Consider the following 16,382-nt stretch of genomic DNA (forward strand, 5'->3'; position numbering starts at 1 on the left):
TCAACGAAGAAGTATCAAAATTTTATGAAATAATTAATCAAATTATATCAGAAAATGTACCTATAAAGAAAAGAAGACGAACGAACACCAACAAATATCCAGTGTGGTTTAATCCACAATTGAAGAACCTAAAAAATAGAAAACAAAAAGCACATAAAATATACAAAAAAGACAACAATAGCGAAAATCTTCAAAATTACCAAGAAATTTGCTGTCAACTTGACGCAGCCATTAAAATTGCACATGAAGAACATAATCGTAAAATCGAACATCAAATCAAGTCTTGCCCTAAGAACTTCTTTAATTACGTAAAAACCAAACTAAAAAGTAACAACTTTCCATCACGAATGCATCTTGACAGTAATGTAGGACAAACTAGTAATGAAATATGTAGTCTTTTTGCCACTTTTTTTCAAGAAATTTACACCACATATGAAGAAACAGATCGCGACCGCGAATACTTCTCGTATTTTCCTGAATTTTCGAATTCTTTATCTGTCAATCAAATATCTGAATTCGAAATTCAGAACGCACTTAAAAATTTAGACGCTACGAAAGGTCCTGGACCTGACAGAATAGCTCCAATTTTTCTCAAAAATTTGGCAGAAGAACTATCTACACCCTTACAACACCTTTTTAACATGTCCCTGAAGAATGGAATTTTCCCAGAACTCTGGAAAACCTCATATTTAGTGCCAATTTTCAAATCTGGCGCTAAATCTGACATTCGTAATTATCGTGGAATTGCCATTATTTCATGCATTCCAAAATTATTTGAATCAATAATTAATGAAAAAATCTTTCAACAAGTAAAACACCAAATTACAACTCAACAGCACGGCTTTTACAAAGGCCGATCAACTACCACAAATCTTTTGGAATTCATAACTTTCACTCTGACTGTAATGGACAACGGTAACCACGTAGAAGCTCTTTATACGGACTTTAGCAAGGCATTTGACAGAATCGACATACCATTATTACTCTTCAAGCTCGAAAAATACGGAACTGAAACAAAATTTTTGGAATGGCTGCAGTCATACTTAACAAAACGAACACAAATAGTCCGCTTCCAAAATTCCTTTTCAAACCCAATAGAAGTAACTTCTGGGGTTCCTCAAGGTTCCCACCTGGGCCCTCTTCTTTTTATATTATACGTAAATGACATTTCCTTTCTTCTTAAGTCAATACATGTGCTTGTATATGCTGATGACATGAAGCTCTTTATAGAAATAACCAATGCAGAAGACTTCGAAATATTCCAGAATGAAATTAATGTATTCTACACTTGGTGCAACAAAAGCCTATTACAACTCAACATTAAAAAATGTAATTCAATAGCCTTTAGCAGAAAAACAGTAACACCACCAACAAACATTTTCTTAGGAAACCAACCAGTAGAAAAATGCAAAATCGTTAGGGACCTAGGCGTAATCTTAGACTCCAAACTCACATTCATAGAACATTATAATACAATTATCAACAAAGCAAATAGTATGCTGGGCTTTATAAAACGCTTCGGCCACAATTTTCAAGACCCATATACAATCAAACTATTATATATTACATACGTCCGACCAATTCTGGAATATTGTAGCATTGTATGGAATCCCTATATTGCCACACATGAAGATCGCATTGAATCTGTCCAAAAACAATTTCTTTTGTACGCGCTTCGTAAGCTAAATTGGACATCATTTCCCTTACCATCATATGAAGCACGCTGCATGCTTATAGACATACAAGCACTTAAAAAACGCCGCGATCTTTCAATGCTTTATTTTATCAATGACATTATTTCTCAACGCGTGCAATCTACTCAATTATTATCACAACTAAATTTTTATGCACCCAGTCGTCAATTGAGAAATCGTAAAATATTTTCGGAAAATTCTCACAGAACAAACTACTCAAAAAATGGCCCAATAAATCGCATGATGCGTCACTATAACCAGCACTGCGAAAATATCGACATCACCATGGGCAGAAATCAAATAAAAAAACTACTAACTACTGGAAATAATGTATAGAATATAAGAAAACATTGTATTATTATAACTGTAGTCTACATTTGCTTGACGAAATAAATAAATAAATAAATAAATTACAAAAATTTAACAATTAGGTCAGTCATTTTACCACAGACAAACAGACGTATCACTCCATACAAAATACTAAAAAAATGTGGTTCCGATTATTTTGTGCGACACGTACTGGACATATTACGCAAATGATAAACTTTCAGCCTTTCTGCTGTTTCTGGCAGCACGGCACGCGACTGTCTACTGAGTTCAAAGGTAAAAGGGCTAATGTGCACCACTGCTGCGGCGGAAATATTCCGCGTAATTGAAACTCATTTGAATTGACCGTTATTTTGATCCATGAATATAAATTTCAAGGTGCCTCTGTTTATCTGTGATTTAACCACAGGAAATCGCAGCAACCAATGCATTTGAGGATAGTGCAATGTCACTTCATTTCGAAAATTTTACGAATAAATCATGAAGCTAGACCACGAGAAGTGTAGAAATTTGGTTTGCGCTTTGTGCTTCAAAAAAACTAAATCTACGAAGAGAATAGGCGAGCAGTGGAGGAAATGCTATTTTCTCACTTTTTGCCTATGTATAACGAAAATGATAAAAAGTATCCTAGATATTTGTGCGGGAGTTTTTATCTGGGGGTGTACTGAAAGTCCAAAGTTAAGTCGAATGTGATCTAATTATTGTCAAATTACTTATTGCTGAGGCACCTTTTCGAACAAGGTCGGAAGCATCGAGATTTGCACGTCCACGACTTCAATAAAAATACTTCAATATAAATAACTTTGAATTTTTCAAAGGAAAATTGTTTTTTAATGAATTTATTCATCTAATCCAACAAAAATTTAACATTAAGGAAATTTTCTCTACGAAAACATAAAGACAAACTGGTTTGCTGGACTCCCGTTTGTTTTTCCTGCATCCCACAAAAATTGTAACATTTTAATTTTTTTTCGCTGAACGTCTTTTAAATAAATAAATTCAATTTTTCAAAAAAAAAACGCCGATGAAATATTTTCTAACTTTCTGATCCTTCATTCTTATCCAGTTGGCAACATTTCTGCGAAGAAAAAAATTAGAGGTACATTTGGCTTTCGCAGAAAGGCTGAAAGTTTATCATTTGCGTAATATGTCCAGTACGTGTCGCACAAAATAATCGGAACCACATTTTTTTAGAATTTTGTATGGAGTGGTACGTCTGTTTGTCTGTGGTAAAATGACTGACTTAATTGTTAATTTTTTGAAATTAAATGGCACTGCACTACCCTCAAATGCACTGGTTGCTGACTATGTTAATATTACTGACATTAATGAAGTAAGAGGGAATTTTTTTTTGTAGATTTGCGCTGAAAAAATTAAAATCCAAATTTTTCAAAAAAACGCCGATGAAATATTTTTTAACTTCCCGATCCTTGATTCTTATCCAGTTGGCAACATTTTTGCGAAGAAAAATCAGAGGTACATGAAAATTCGATAATAATCGAAATTTTGACACCGTGTGGTTGGCGTTGCCTGGATAATGTTGTCATCCGACAATAACTAAGTAGGAAGGAGCGACGCGATCATTGGCGCGTAAATCATACTTCGGTGGTAGAGTAAATGCTTCGTCAACCCAAGCGTCTGTCTGTCAGCCGATCGGTACGAGGATATGTAAGTTGAGAATTAAGGGTCGATTATTTAACACAACATCATCAACGTGCACTGCTCATACGACCATGTACTAATCGACGGTAAATTCTTTTCCACATCATTAATTTTCGCACCCTAAACTGCCAAGTCATCATCTGCAGCGCTTCATTGTGCATTTCCCCCTAATTTTAATTTTGATCGTTCTTAGGTACAAGTGAATGAAAGTGTGTCAAACAAATTGAAATATTCATAGTGTTTTTAGTTCCAAAAGTGTGCGAGTTAGAGGAACCACAGTTTTTCGTATTATTTTCAGGTTAATCAACCCTAAAAACTTGTATAAAACTCATTAAAAATTATATGTTGGACAGATCCACAGGCAATTCTACAGTTTTTCAAGTATTTTATCATTGTAGCGCACATATGAGAACTTTAGGGAAGCTGGATTTATATGTTTAAAACAAAAAAAAAAGGTTACATGAGCCGAGGATGCGGAAAAGCGTGCGCAAGCAGCAGAGGAAGCGATTAGACAGCGCGATCAGGGCCGGCGGTTGATATGGGTAGTATGGGTAGTAGTACCCACTCGGAAAATATTCATGTGGGTACTTACCCACACGGAATTATCGGACAAAACCAAAAAAATGCAATGTTTCCTATGTTCAGAACTATGAACTATGTTAAATTGCCGCGCATATGTGCGATTTTTTCTAAGGATATCGTTTAGTGAGAGGTTATATTTTATTCATTTCTTCAAAGAAATGAGACTTTCTCTACTGTAGGTAAAGCCTTACCAGAAGCCCGTTTACATTAAAAAAATTCACAAAAATGGTCGATTTTTCATTGGTTTACTTTTAGACGCACTGACGAAACTACCCATGCAGCACCAATCAGGTTAGTGCCACCGACCAAACTGTGACAATTACCTGGCAAACATGAACATAAATGTCAGGAAACGGCAGCGGCTGAATAAAATGGATAAGTCGATTTTCCCTGCAATCGCGACGTCGAATTTATAAATAGGACGAAAAAAGAACTCAAAAACATGTCTACACGCATATTTCGCCCGCATTGCGAAAGTGCCGGTCAACTGCCGGAAGGCCGCTCGCAAGGGTGTAGAAATTCATCAAAACCAACTATATGTCTTATTTTTTCCTATCACCATCCGAAAAAAGGCAATTTTTTAATGCAAACATTACTGCTGAATGAAATTCGAAAACCAAATTTGTCTTATACATTCCATCGGCACCCTATTGTTGATAATCTGTCGATTTTTCGAAAAATTTTGTTCAGGTATCGGTGAGCCACCCCTCCCTCCAACCTTTCTGACCATACCTTTGTCACCCAGGAGCCTTTCTATTCCTTACTACCCACCCAGGGAAATAGTATGACGCCGGCCCTTGACGCGATCTCTCCTATAAGCGGAAAAGCTGAGGTTTGCTCCGGAAAAAAGACGAAGAGACGGTTGATGGAAGTAAGCCCAGAGGCTGGCTCGTCAACTGAACCAACTCGGCCCACGAAAGGGTGAAGCTACGGGTAACAAACAAACGGGATAAGCGTGAAAAACGCCCCAATAAACCGCGGAAGGACAAACAAGTCAAAGAGCAGGGGCGACGCGCTCATTCTCAAAACTGATGAGTCTATGTATGCTGAAGTCTTGAAGGCCATAAGGGGCAATGCCCAGCTTAAAGACTATGGCGCTGATGTTAAGACCGTTCGTCGGTCTCGTACTGGTGGGATGATCTTGGAACCCCGCAAAGCGGCAAAGAAAAAAGGTTCTACTTACAAAACGGTAACCCAAAACGGCCGCAACCCGTAACCCGTAACAGCTTGACGGAGGGCACTTACCCAGGAGGTGACTTACCAGTTTAGGAACCTGAAAGTCAGTGTCCAGCATAGATTGAGGTCGCCGTCATAAAATTTCCATTAAAGGAGGGCAACAAAGCCCCAAAGATAACCAGACTAAATGTCGGCTGATCGGTTTACCTCCTGCATATCTTCCAGCAGCTTGATGTCTACTTCAGGTGCTTTGAGCGCAGGAAAAGCTCCTGTTCGCGTAAAAAGCTCGACCAGTCTAAGCTTTGCAGAAGATGCGGAGGTGCAGGCTATGTAGCGAGCCTCCCAAGTGTTTTGTATGTACCGGTAAACGGGACGATAAACCCACCACTGGTTGTCTCAAGTAGCCGGCAATCAAGCCGGTTACTAAACCTCTGGCGTGAGGGCAATTCAATTAAACCTGAACCATTGCTATGCGGCACAGTAGCTGCTATACCAAGCATCATGCGAGTCTCAGTCTGACATTGCCAGCGTATCGAACCCGTATCGCATCCCACCCGGAAATGGTAACTCAGTCTAACATTGCCAGCGTATCGAACTCGTATCGCATCCCGAATAAAGTATGATAACAGCTCTCAGGGCATCTGAATAACAAATTATGGCATTTTTGGATTCATTTTGTTTTTCTCTGTTATCAAAATATAGAATATCATGTTATAGGATTTGGCTTACTTGATAACAAGGCATCACATCATGTTATCGTTTTGTTGTTCAACTTTACTCGGGATCCCACCCGGAAATGGTAACTGGGTACTGGACAAATCTGGTAAGGCGGTCTTATGGAGGACGAGCGGGTTCCGTTGCAGGAAATTGTGTATATTTCGAACGACTGCAGCTGCTATGCTCCACCGCGTTGGTCTATCGAAAGGTTCACCCAGATGGTCGACCAAAAATCAATGGAATAGACGAGCCGAATGCCGTCGGTTGTCGCAGGTGACTTTAACGCTTGGGATGCCGAGTTGGCGAAGCTCAACTTGGATCTGGCAAACTTTGGCGATAAGTGCACCTGTAGCAAAATAGGTGAGAAGTCGGTTATTGACGTTCTGCAGCCCGGACTGATTTCGAACTGGAGAGTAGAGGACGGTCACACTAATATCGACCACAAGTCGGTGCGCTATAGCTTAGACCACAACGCGAGGCGGCTAGCGACAGGTAGATCTAATACCTAAACAATTCGCAAGTAAAAGAGAACACGAAGGTGGGGAGTCCCACTGCTATACCAGACCTTCGCACCTACTACAATGCGAATACAGATTCGGACCATTATCTCGTTGCAGTATTCATGCGCTCAAAACTTTCGACGGTGCGAAACACGCGTCAAAGTTGCTCACCTCGACCAAACGTCGGGCAACTACGGGTTATAGTTGCACAGGAATTCGCACAGCAGCTTGAAACAGCATTACCAGCGGAAGAGTAGCTTGGCGTAACTGCTCTTGAAGATGGCTGGAGGGACATTCGAGCAGCCATAGGTAGTACCACTGTAGCGGCACTTGTTACAATGGCTCCGAACAGGAGAAACGACTAGTTTGACGACGAGTCGAAACTGGAAGTGGAAGAGAAGAATGTAGTTAGAGCGAGAATGCTGCAACATCGAACGAGGAGCGCTACCGACGCGCACGGAACCGGCAAAACTCGGTCTTACGGAACAAGAAGCGACAGCAGTAAGATCGAGATTGCGAGGCAATAAAAGAACTGTGCCGTACGAGTGTCACACGAGAGTTCTACGAGAAGCTGAACAGATCCCGCAAAGGCTATGTGCTACAAGCCGACATGTGCAGGGACCTGGACGGCAACCTTCTCACGAAGGTGATTGAAAAGTGGAAGCTACGACTACTACGACAAGCACCTCAACGGCGATGTAGCAGAGGACGACGAAGAGATGGTAGTAGATCTCGGTGTACGCGCAGAAGACGACAGAATTCCATCCCCTGACCTCCAGGAGGTTACAAAGCACATTGGCCGGCAGAAAAACAACAAAGCAGCTGGAGCATACCAACTCACCAGCATGCTGTTGAAACACGGTGGCGAATCACTGGCGAAGGCGCAACACCTAGATTAAGGAGGAGGTGGTAGTACCGGAGGAGTAGATGGAGCGAATGGAGGGTAGCTATTTAACATCTTTTTGGAAGGTGTAAAACATAGAGCTGGTATCGTCTTGAATGACACGATATTCTGGAGGACTGTTCAGCTTTTTACCGATGACATTGATATTGTAGCACGAATCCTTAGGACGATGACGGAGACGTATCAGAATCAGATTGAATGTACGATGGATCGTGGCGGAGGCGGATAAACCCCGAGTTGCATCAACTGCTAAGAGAACCACAGAAAATCGGAAGGCTAGATGATGGTTCTCGATAAAGAGCCAACTGGAACGAGAGGAGGCGCCCAGCGAACAAGGTGATTCGATCGAGAAGCAGATGACCTGTGGGACTTTCGCCCTGGCTGACCGAACTAAATGAAGACGACTTCTTTGAACAACAAGACACACCTTGGCCTGAAGCTGCCCGGTGAGGTATGGTTTTTCGGAAAACTAATCTAATTTAAAATCAAACAAAAAAATCGAAAATTTGATATTTTAATTTTTTTCGAATGTCGAATGTCGAACGACTGTAGTTGCTATGCCACACCGCGTTGGTCTATCGAAAGGTTCACTCAGATGGTCGACCAAGAATCAATGAAATTGACGGGCCGAATGCCGTCGGTTGTCGCAGGTGACTGTAACGCTTGGGCTGCCCAGTAGGGAAGTCACTGTACGAACCCGAGGAGCCGGATCCTGTTGGAAACTCTGGAGAAGATCAACTTGGATCTGGCAAACATCGGTGATAAGTGCACCTATAGCAGAAATGATGGAAAGTCGATTATTGACATTCTGCAGCCCGGACTGATCACGAACTGGAGGGTAGACGACGGTCACACTAATAGCGACCACAAGTCGGTACGCTATAACGTAGACCAAAACACGAGGCGGCTAGTGACAGGCAGAGCCATAACTTCAACAATCCGCGGCTGGAAGACATCGCACTTTGATGCCGATGTATTCAGGGAGCAAATAAAAGAGAACACAAAGGTGGGAAGTTCCAGTCGAGTGCTGATGGGCATTACCATACTATCGCAGGCGTTCGACGCCACCATGCCTAGGATTGTCGACCTAGATGCAGAAGGCGGCCGCATACTGGTGTACTGATACGATAACAGACCTTCTCAAAGCATGCCTCCATGCGAGGTGGAGATGGTAGAGTGCGCGTACCTATATGGAAAGAAAGCAGCGCCGTATCGCCTTCGCATCTGCGAAAGCTACACTCACAGACTATGCTACACTACTTCGACAGACTATGCTCTAGTGCTAATATGAATCCGTGGAGCGAAGCCACATTTTTAATCATCATAAAATCATTAGGTAAAGATTTTCAAGGCAGTCTTTTCATTTGACACCAGTTTTGTAAGAATTGGTTGCGTAGTTTAGGAAATAATGAAGTTTCACACACACATACACACACATACACACACACACACACATACACACACACATACACACATACATTCACACATACATAGATACAGAAAATGCTCAGTTCGTCGAACTGAGTCGAGTTGTATATGACGTTCGGCCATTGGGATCACTTTTATACCTTTGGTTTTGCCAGTGATTGCTATACTTTTCCAGGAGAAAGGCATCAATGTGCAGAAGAATATTGCTTCATCAGATTTAGGGACATAATTGAAGCTTTCTTTCAAAAACTACATTCAATGCGGCTTTGCTTCTCTAGAAACGCTTGATTTCTCACAATTTTCCTTCGACGAAAATTCCATCCCAATCCTCAATAGTCGAGCCAGGCATTTTATCCAACATAGTACAGTATTTGACTTGCATAATACTAGCAAAATTTTATATACTCAAATGAAATTTCATAGCAAGACATCCATCCTGAAAAAATATTTAAACTACAATACTGAACATAAAACCAGAATGTCATTGTTTTCAAATGAAAACTCCGTCAACATATTCCGGAATGGATCCCAAAGAAACTTGTTGAGCCATTTTGCTTGAAAGTATTTTATGATTGAACGAGATCGGAATAAAATAATCATGGAATATTTCATTCGTGAAGACTACTGTAACTGTAATCCTATCGCACACAAACTTAAACTTTGTGAAATAAGGGTTCAACGTGCGTCACGTCGAAGCACGAGATAAATGAACTTTTAAATCGATGGCGTAACTTTATCGCGGGAAACAAGCAACGAAATTTCTATCTGTCGTTCATCGGAACACAGATTTTGCGTCATGCCCATTTCACCGCCCATGCCGGACAAAAACCAATATCATTTACAAGCAAATTCAATAGGACGTGATATCTTCCCCGTCAGCGTGGAACACGAGCTGATAAAAAAAGTTTTTCCTAAAGTTTTGGTTTGGCGATATCTGGAACACTGGCGTTGTGTTTCCGAGTTGTGGTGGTGAGAAAAGTTTTCCGGGTAGTGTTGATTTTGTTCAGAGCATAACTATATCTATCAGGATTTATTTATTGGCTGGGTTGCTATTTCCGCAACCTTTTAATCCTCTTTTCAATCGATAGACATTCTTTCCACATTGCGGTTGAATTTGAAAATTGCCTACAAAAACTCGTAGTCCACTTTTGAAGTGTCTAATAGTAATTGTTTAAAAATTATATATAGCACACGAAAAGAAAACTTTGTCAAATTCGAGCTTGTTGGATGTTGCGTGCGCATGATGAAACGGTTACTACTATGGTAGAGAATAGTTCGTAAAAGCCAATCGTTCGATTGTTTTTTATTGTTACATTGCTCACATGCAGCAAAATCAAATTGCGAGATACAAAACGCTCGACAGCCGCAGGCATTGCCAGAGAAACCATGAGCTCAACAAACGGAACCGACGGCTTGCTAAACATTCGAACACTAACTAAATGATGCCAAAAAGGAAATTCGATTTTTATTGCTGCATTTGAACGCTTCCTGCAAAGTTCGCAGCATCACTAAATGAAATTGTGAAAACCACAGCCAGCGTGGAAATCTTGTAAACACGTGGAGCCGCCGACTGGCAAGTATGTCGGCTAGTTCCCCTGCCCCACTCTGTATCGTACAGCTGGAGCGTAAAATGGATTTACGGTGTTCGAAATAATCAACAGAGAACCATGAACATTGTATTTGTAGGTTCGTTCTGCAAATGCAGAATTATTTGATTACAACAGAATTTGACCAGTGGTGGACACCATAATTTTTGATTAGTATTGCTCAGCTCTAGATTTATCGCAGGTCTGCGCTGTTTTCAGGTAGGTCACTGGTTACCTTACTAGAGTAGGGGTAAACAGGGTAAGACCGCCCAGCGGGGTAAGACCGCCCCCCGTAGTTTAACTACCAAGTTATATGATAATTGAAAAAAAAATTTAACATGTCTATTACAGTATAATTACATAACATTTGCAAACCCCTTTCTTTTTTGATAGTGCGCGAACGGTCACAGAAATAATCAAAAACAACCTTTCAGCTGGCAACCAGTCAATGCACTAATGTTTTGCGGCAACGGAACTTAAGGTTTTTCTGTCTAAAAATCTATTGTTTTATTCGTGAATATACGTTTAACCGCTTGCCTGAATCTGTCTTCTTTCGGAAATATCGAAGGCCGTGAGTAATCTTGTAATTTTGACTACTTTTTCGATAGAATTCGAAAATGTTCCACTGGGGGTAACGTCGTCCACTATACATGGGGTAAAACCGCTACGTATACAACTGCTTGTTGTTTTACTTCAAGACCCAAATGCCTCGACACTACAAAGGAAATATTTACAGGATCAGTAAGCAATTTCAAGCCACATAAGACATCGATGTTAATCGACCATTTTCGATTTGGTTGAAGCTTTTCTAGTAATATTTTTTAACGCGACTAATTTTTGAAAAAACCTAAATTAATCCACCTAGCGGTCAGACCCAGCCTTTCTCATTCAAACTTATTATTTGTAAAAATAGATTTACATGAACGCTTCAATCCAATAAATGTATATTAATTTATAAGGTTCTTAAAAATTGATGTTGTAATCTATACATAAAAAAATGCAGTCCGGTCTGTCTGTCTGTCTGATCCATATAGGCTCGAAAACTACCGAACCGGTCGACGTGAAAATTTGTATGTAGGGGTTTTTGATTCCGATAATGGTTCCTATGATAGATTGAGACCCCTCCTTCTTCTGGAAGGGAGGGGTCCTATACAAATGAAACACAAATTTCTACACATCTCGAGAACTAATCAACTAAATGAAACCAAATTTGGCAGGTGAATGTTTTTAGTGGTAACAAATATGTGCATAGTGGTTTGACACCCCTCCCTTTTCTATGAGGGTCCCATACAAATGAAACACAAATTTCGCACAGCTCAAAAGCTAATCAAGAAAATATAACCAAATTTGGTATGAGAATGGTTTTAGAGGTAACAGATATGTCCATAATGGCTCGACTCCCCTCCCTTTTCTGGAAGCACATGTTTCTGCACAAATTTCTGCACATCTCGCGAACTAATCAACTAAATGGAACCATATTTGGTAGTTGAAAGTTTTTAGTGGTAACAAATATGTTCCATAATCGACCTCAGGCAACATTTTTGATTATAAGATGGCAACATCCGGTTTCTGGAGAACAGCCAAAAATGGCCGATTTCCACCCAATATAATAATACCCGGATCTAGAATGATACACAGGAGCTCAAGTCGATCACAGATACCATTTTAAGATGGCGACTTCCGGTTCCAGGAAACAGCCTAAAATGACCAAATACCACCCAATACGAGTATCACCGGAGCCAGAATGTTGCAAGCTAAAAAGTGACTTCAGACACCATTATGAATTTCTGGTTTCTGGAAACAGCCAAAAATGGCCGCCTAACATGAGTATCTCCGGAACTAGAATGATACACAGCAACTGAAATCGACCACAGACCCTATTTTGGATTCTAGGTTGGCGACTTTCGGTTCCTGGGAAAGAGCCGAAAATGATCGAATAACACCCTATATGGGTGTTTCTTCAACCAGAATGACACTCAGAGGCCAGAAATTATCTTAAATACCATTTTGAAATCCAAGACGGCGACTTCCGGTTTGTGAAAAAGAGCCTAAAATAACCAATCAGGCACCATTTTGAATTGCTTAATGGCAACTTCTAGGAAACAGTCGAAAATGACCGAATAATACTCAATATGAATATCGAGATGATGCATAGAAACCAAACATTGACCCTGAACACCATTTTGAATTTAAAGACGACCACTTTTAGTTTCTGGAAAACAACCAAAATAACTAAATACCTCCCAAAATGGGTATTTCCGGTGCCAGATTGAAGCCAAATCTGCTGAAAATGACCGAATACCACCCAATATATTCAGAATTGAGGCGATGTACAGAAGCCAAAAGTCGAGGATGTTGTCATTTCGATAAAACCAATCATTTCAAACGATTTGTTATTTGGCTTTGATCGATTCGTCGTGCATTTGCAGACTTTAAACCTGCCACAAGGAATCAAAGAATTTGGAACGTTCAAATAGTTCGACACCACATTTAAATTATGTTGAGGCCACATATATCGATCAAAGTGAGTATAGTTTCAAATAGTCTTTGAATTTCTTTTATTTCCATAACTTTTGAGCCACATATCAAATTGTTATGAATTTTGTTATTTGTAAGTTTGAGAGATGACTCGTTCGTATGACACTAGTTATGTTCAAATAAGTCATGTAATCTTTGAGATAATAGACTTTCGTTGTTTTATTAACAATTTTATACATAACGGTTGCTTAAGTTCGATTATAATCAAATGAAATGGGAACGTATAGGGCAGCCAAACTTTGAAACCACGTGTGCAATCATAATTCATCAGTTAACCTTTGACTAGCTCGCTCATCGGATAATAATATTAATCAAATCGGTTGTGTAGTTTCTGAGATAATGAAGTTTCGTGATTTTCACATTTAGGTGAATTACAGACTAAGTTACAGTTCGATTACAGTAAAATTCAATAGGGTGTTATGAGGCAGCTAGACCTTTCATTTGACACTAATTTTTTGGATATCGGGTCAGCCATCTCTGAGAAAAGTGAGTGAGTCCAAGTAGTCTTCGGAATATGTTCCTTTTCATAGCTGGATTTCACATTTTTAAACATAACAGGCAAAGTAATATTCCGATTGCAAAACAAATCAATAGGGTCTTATGGGGCAACTAGACCTTCCATTTGACACTGATTTTATGAAAATCGATCCAGCCATCTCTGAGAAACATGAGTGAGATTAAAAAGTCTTCAAACACGTTTCTTTTCCTAACTTTTGAACCACAGGTCCAATCTTTATAAAATTCAAAAGTTAAGGGTTTTTCAGGTAGCCCGTTCATTTGAAACCAATTTTGTTCAAATCGGTTGCAAGGTTTTGAAGATAATGATGTTTCATGATTTTTACATTTTGAGACATAAATTCTAAACTAAAAATCCGATTACAATAAAATTTAATAGCGTCTTATGGGACAACAAGACCTATCATTTGCAATTAATTTCATGTAAATCGGTCCAGCCATCTCTGAGAAAAGTGAGTGAGAATAAAATCTGCACATACACACACGCACATATACACACACATACAGAAAAAGCTCAGCTCGTCGAGCTGAGTCGAGTGATATATGCCATTCGGTCCTTTGGACCACTTTTATACTTTCGGTTTTGCAAGTGATTGCTATACCTTTCTAGGAGAAAGGCAAAAATAAACTTGTGTAAAAATGGTATTAATAAACAAAAATAATTTTAAAGCCAGGACGGTTCGTTTGATCGATATGACGTCTCCGGCAGAGTTAAGAATAGTAGTTTTCACTTCCGAAAAAAGTATACACTGTAAAAAAAAATAACGAAAAGTAGATGTTTGTTGGATCATAAAGTAATAGAAATATTAATAGCTCAAATTTTGTAAAAATTTTTTTGGGTGGTTTGTTTGATGTATAAAGTCGTTGGTAATTTTGTTCTTCAAACAAACATAAAAAAATGAAAATATGAATAAAAAATTAATAATTATTATTATTACTCTATACAAAATACGTCTTCAAAAAAACCATACAGACAGGTTTATAAGTTTTTATTTTTAACTTTAAGACAGGTTTATTATAAATTGAATATCTTAAAAAAACCCAATTCTGAAAAATCTATTTATTTTGAAAACCACAAAAAGTTACCTAAACATTGATATGAACTTGGATAAACAAAAAACAAAAAAAGTTAAAACTTAGAAAAAAATTTTTTTTACAGATTTTTCACAGTGTATATTGACGTAGAATACGTCCTACGGCAACAATTACAGGGACCCAATTTCAAAACATGGATCCATTTTCAAAACCGAAAACATCGAGAGCGTCACGGAAATTGTCCAATTTCAAACGTTTTAAACCCAGTCAGTTTCCAACCGATTTCTGTCATTTTTGCAGCAATCGATTGGAAAATCATTTAAGCACCCGTCCAAATGCAGAAAATTGTAATCTGATAGTTCAAACTATTGTAATATTGAATTTTTTTGAACATTGTCGAAACGCAAATGTGGACTTCTGATTGGTGGTTGCTGCCTTTCCCTAAAAAGGACGACAGAATGGAGTACCTAGTTAGCCGGGAATGCACTCTTCGGGCTACATAAGATACTGTTTCTCCTCAAGCAAATCAGTTTACTAGCAGCAGGCAGCAGCAGCGGACATCAACACCGATGACAGTAGGCGAAGTGGATCAGCAGCGGGCAACAGCGGCGGTGGTGGTAGTGGTTAGCTGCAGTTATTACCTCTTCCAGTTCGGCTTCCCTTCGATTTGTGTTGGACCCCACCGGCGGTAATCCGATTCAGATATCGTTGGGTGAATACAACCCGAAACTGAAAGAGACTCGCACCGCCAGTTGGTTTGAGAAGCCACCATCATCCAGCGTATGTATATATAGGGTGTGTGCACATAACGTGTGTGAATATCTATATGTCCCTAATATATAAGGTGCGAGGCTTGCTATATAGCATGTGTGTATGTTTATGGCGTGTATGCATGACTGTAGCGCTTGTGTGCATGTTTATAGCGCGTGTGGCTTGCTATATAGCGTGTGCATGTCGTCTAGCGTGTCTGTGCATGTCTATAGCTTGTGTGGCTTGCTATTTAGCGTACGTGGCTTGCTATATAGCGTGTGTGACTTTTTATAGAGCGTGTGGCTAGAGTGCGAGGCTTGCTATATAGCGTGCGTGGCTAGCTGTATAGCGTGTGTGTATGTTAATAGCGTGTATCGGCATGTCTATAGCTTGTGTGGCTTGCTATATAGCGTACGTGGATTGCTATATAGCGTATGTGGCTTGCTATATAACGTACGGCTAGCGTGCGGGGCTTGCTATATATGCTATATAGTTTATAGCATGTGTGGCTAGCAATATAGCGATAGAAATTTTCATATATACATAATTGCTAATAAATCACCTCATGTAGAATTCAATTATCACTGTAAATCATCCAAAACTAAATAAAAAATTTGCCATGTTGAAAAATTTTCACTTGTCAATAAATGGCATTGACAAACACAATTGACCGTAAAGTTTATCTGAAGAATTTCTGAGCTAGTAAGCCTGAATCACATAATTTTTCGCACAAGTCCTACTAATTGCAGCAGTCAGTTGTAAAATTATCTACGCTATCGTAAAATGCAGAAAATTTTAATTTGAACTGTTATATCATAGATGGAGAATGCACTAATTGCCCTTGTCTATAGCCTCTTCGTAGCCACTGTCTAAATTAAGATATCTTAGTGCAACTTGATACAAAAGACAGCCACAAAACAATTCAATTTCATTCTTGTTTTGGATACGGCAGCAAGTGAAACCGCGG

At 39.4% G+C, this 16,382-nt stretch overlaps 1 protein-coding gene across 2 annotated transcripts in view; it reads right to left on the reverse strand.

The window, feature by feature from the left end:
* The window catches only part of LOC129718124 (uncharacterized), a 110,828-nt gene that overhangs the window by 82,202 nt on the left and 12,244 nt on the right, over positions 1–16,382 (reverse strand). Inside the window, exon 2 of one of the 2 annotated variants that reach the window (XM_055668555.1) lies at positions 61–128. The exons of the other annotated variant lie outside the window; for it this stretch is intronic. The gene's annotated coding sequence lies outside the window, so the exon portion shown is untranslated. The remainder of the gene's footprint in view (positions 1–60; positions 129–16,382) is intronic. 2 annotated transcript variants of the gene reach the window in all.

The sequence above is a fragment of the Wyeomyia smithii genome, chromosome 1, assembly GCF_029784165.1.
Source record: "Wyeomyia smithii strain HCP4-BCI-WySm-NY-G18 chromosome 1, ASM2978416v1, whole genome shotgun sequence".
NCBI classification, from domain to species: Eukaryota; Metazoa; Arthropoda; class Insecta; order Diptera; family Culicidae; genus Wyeomyia; species Wyeomyia smithii.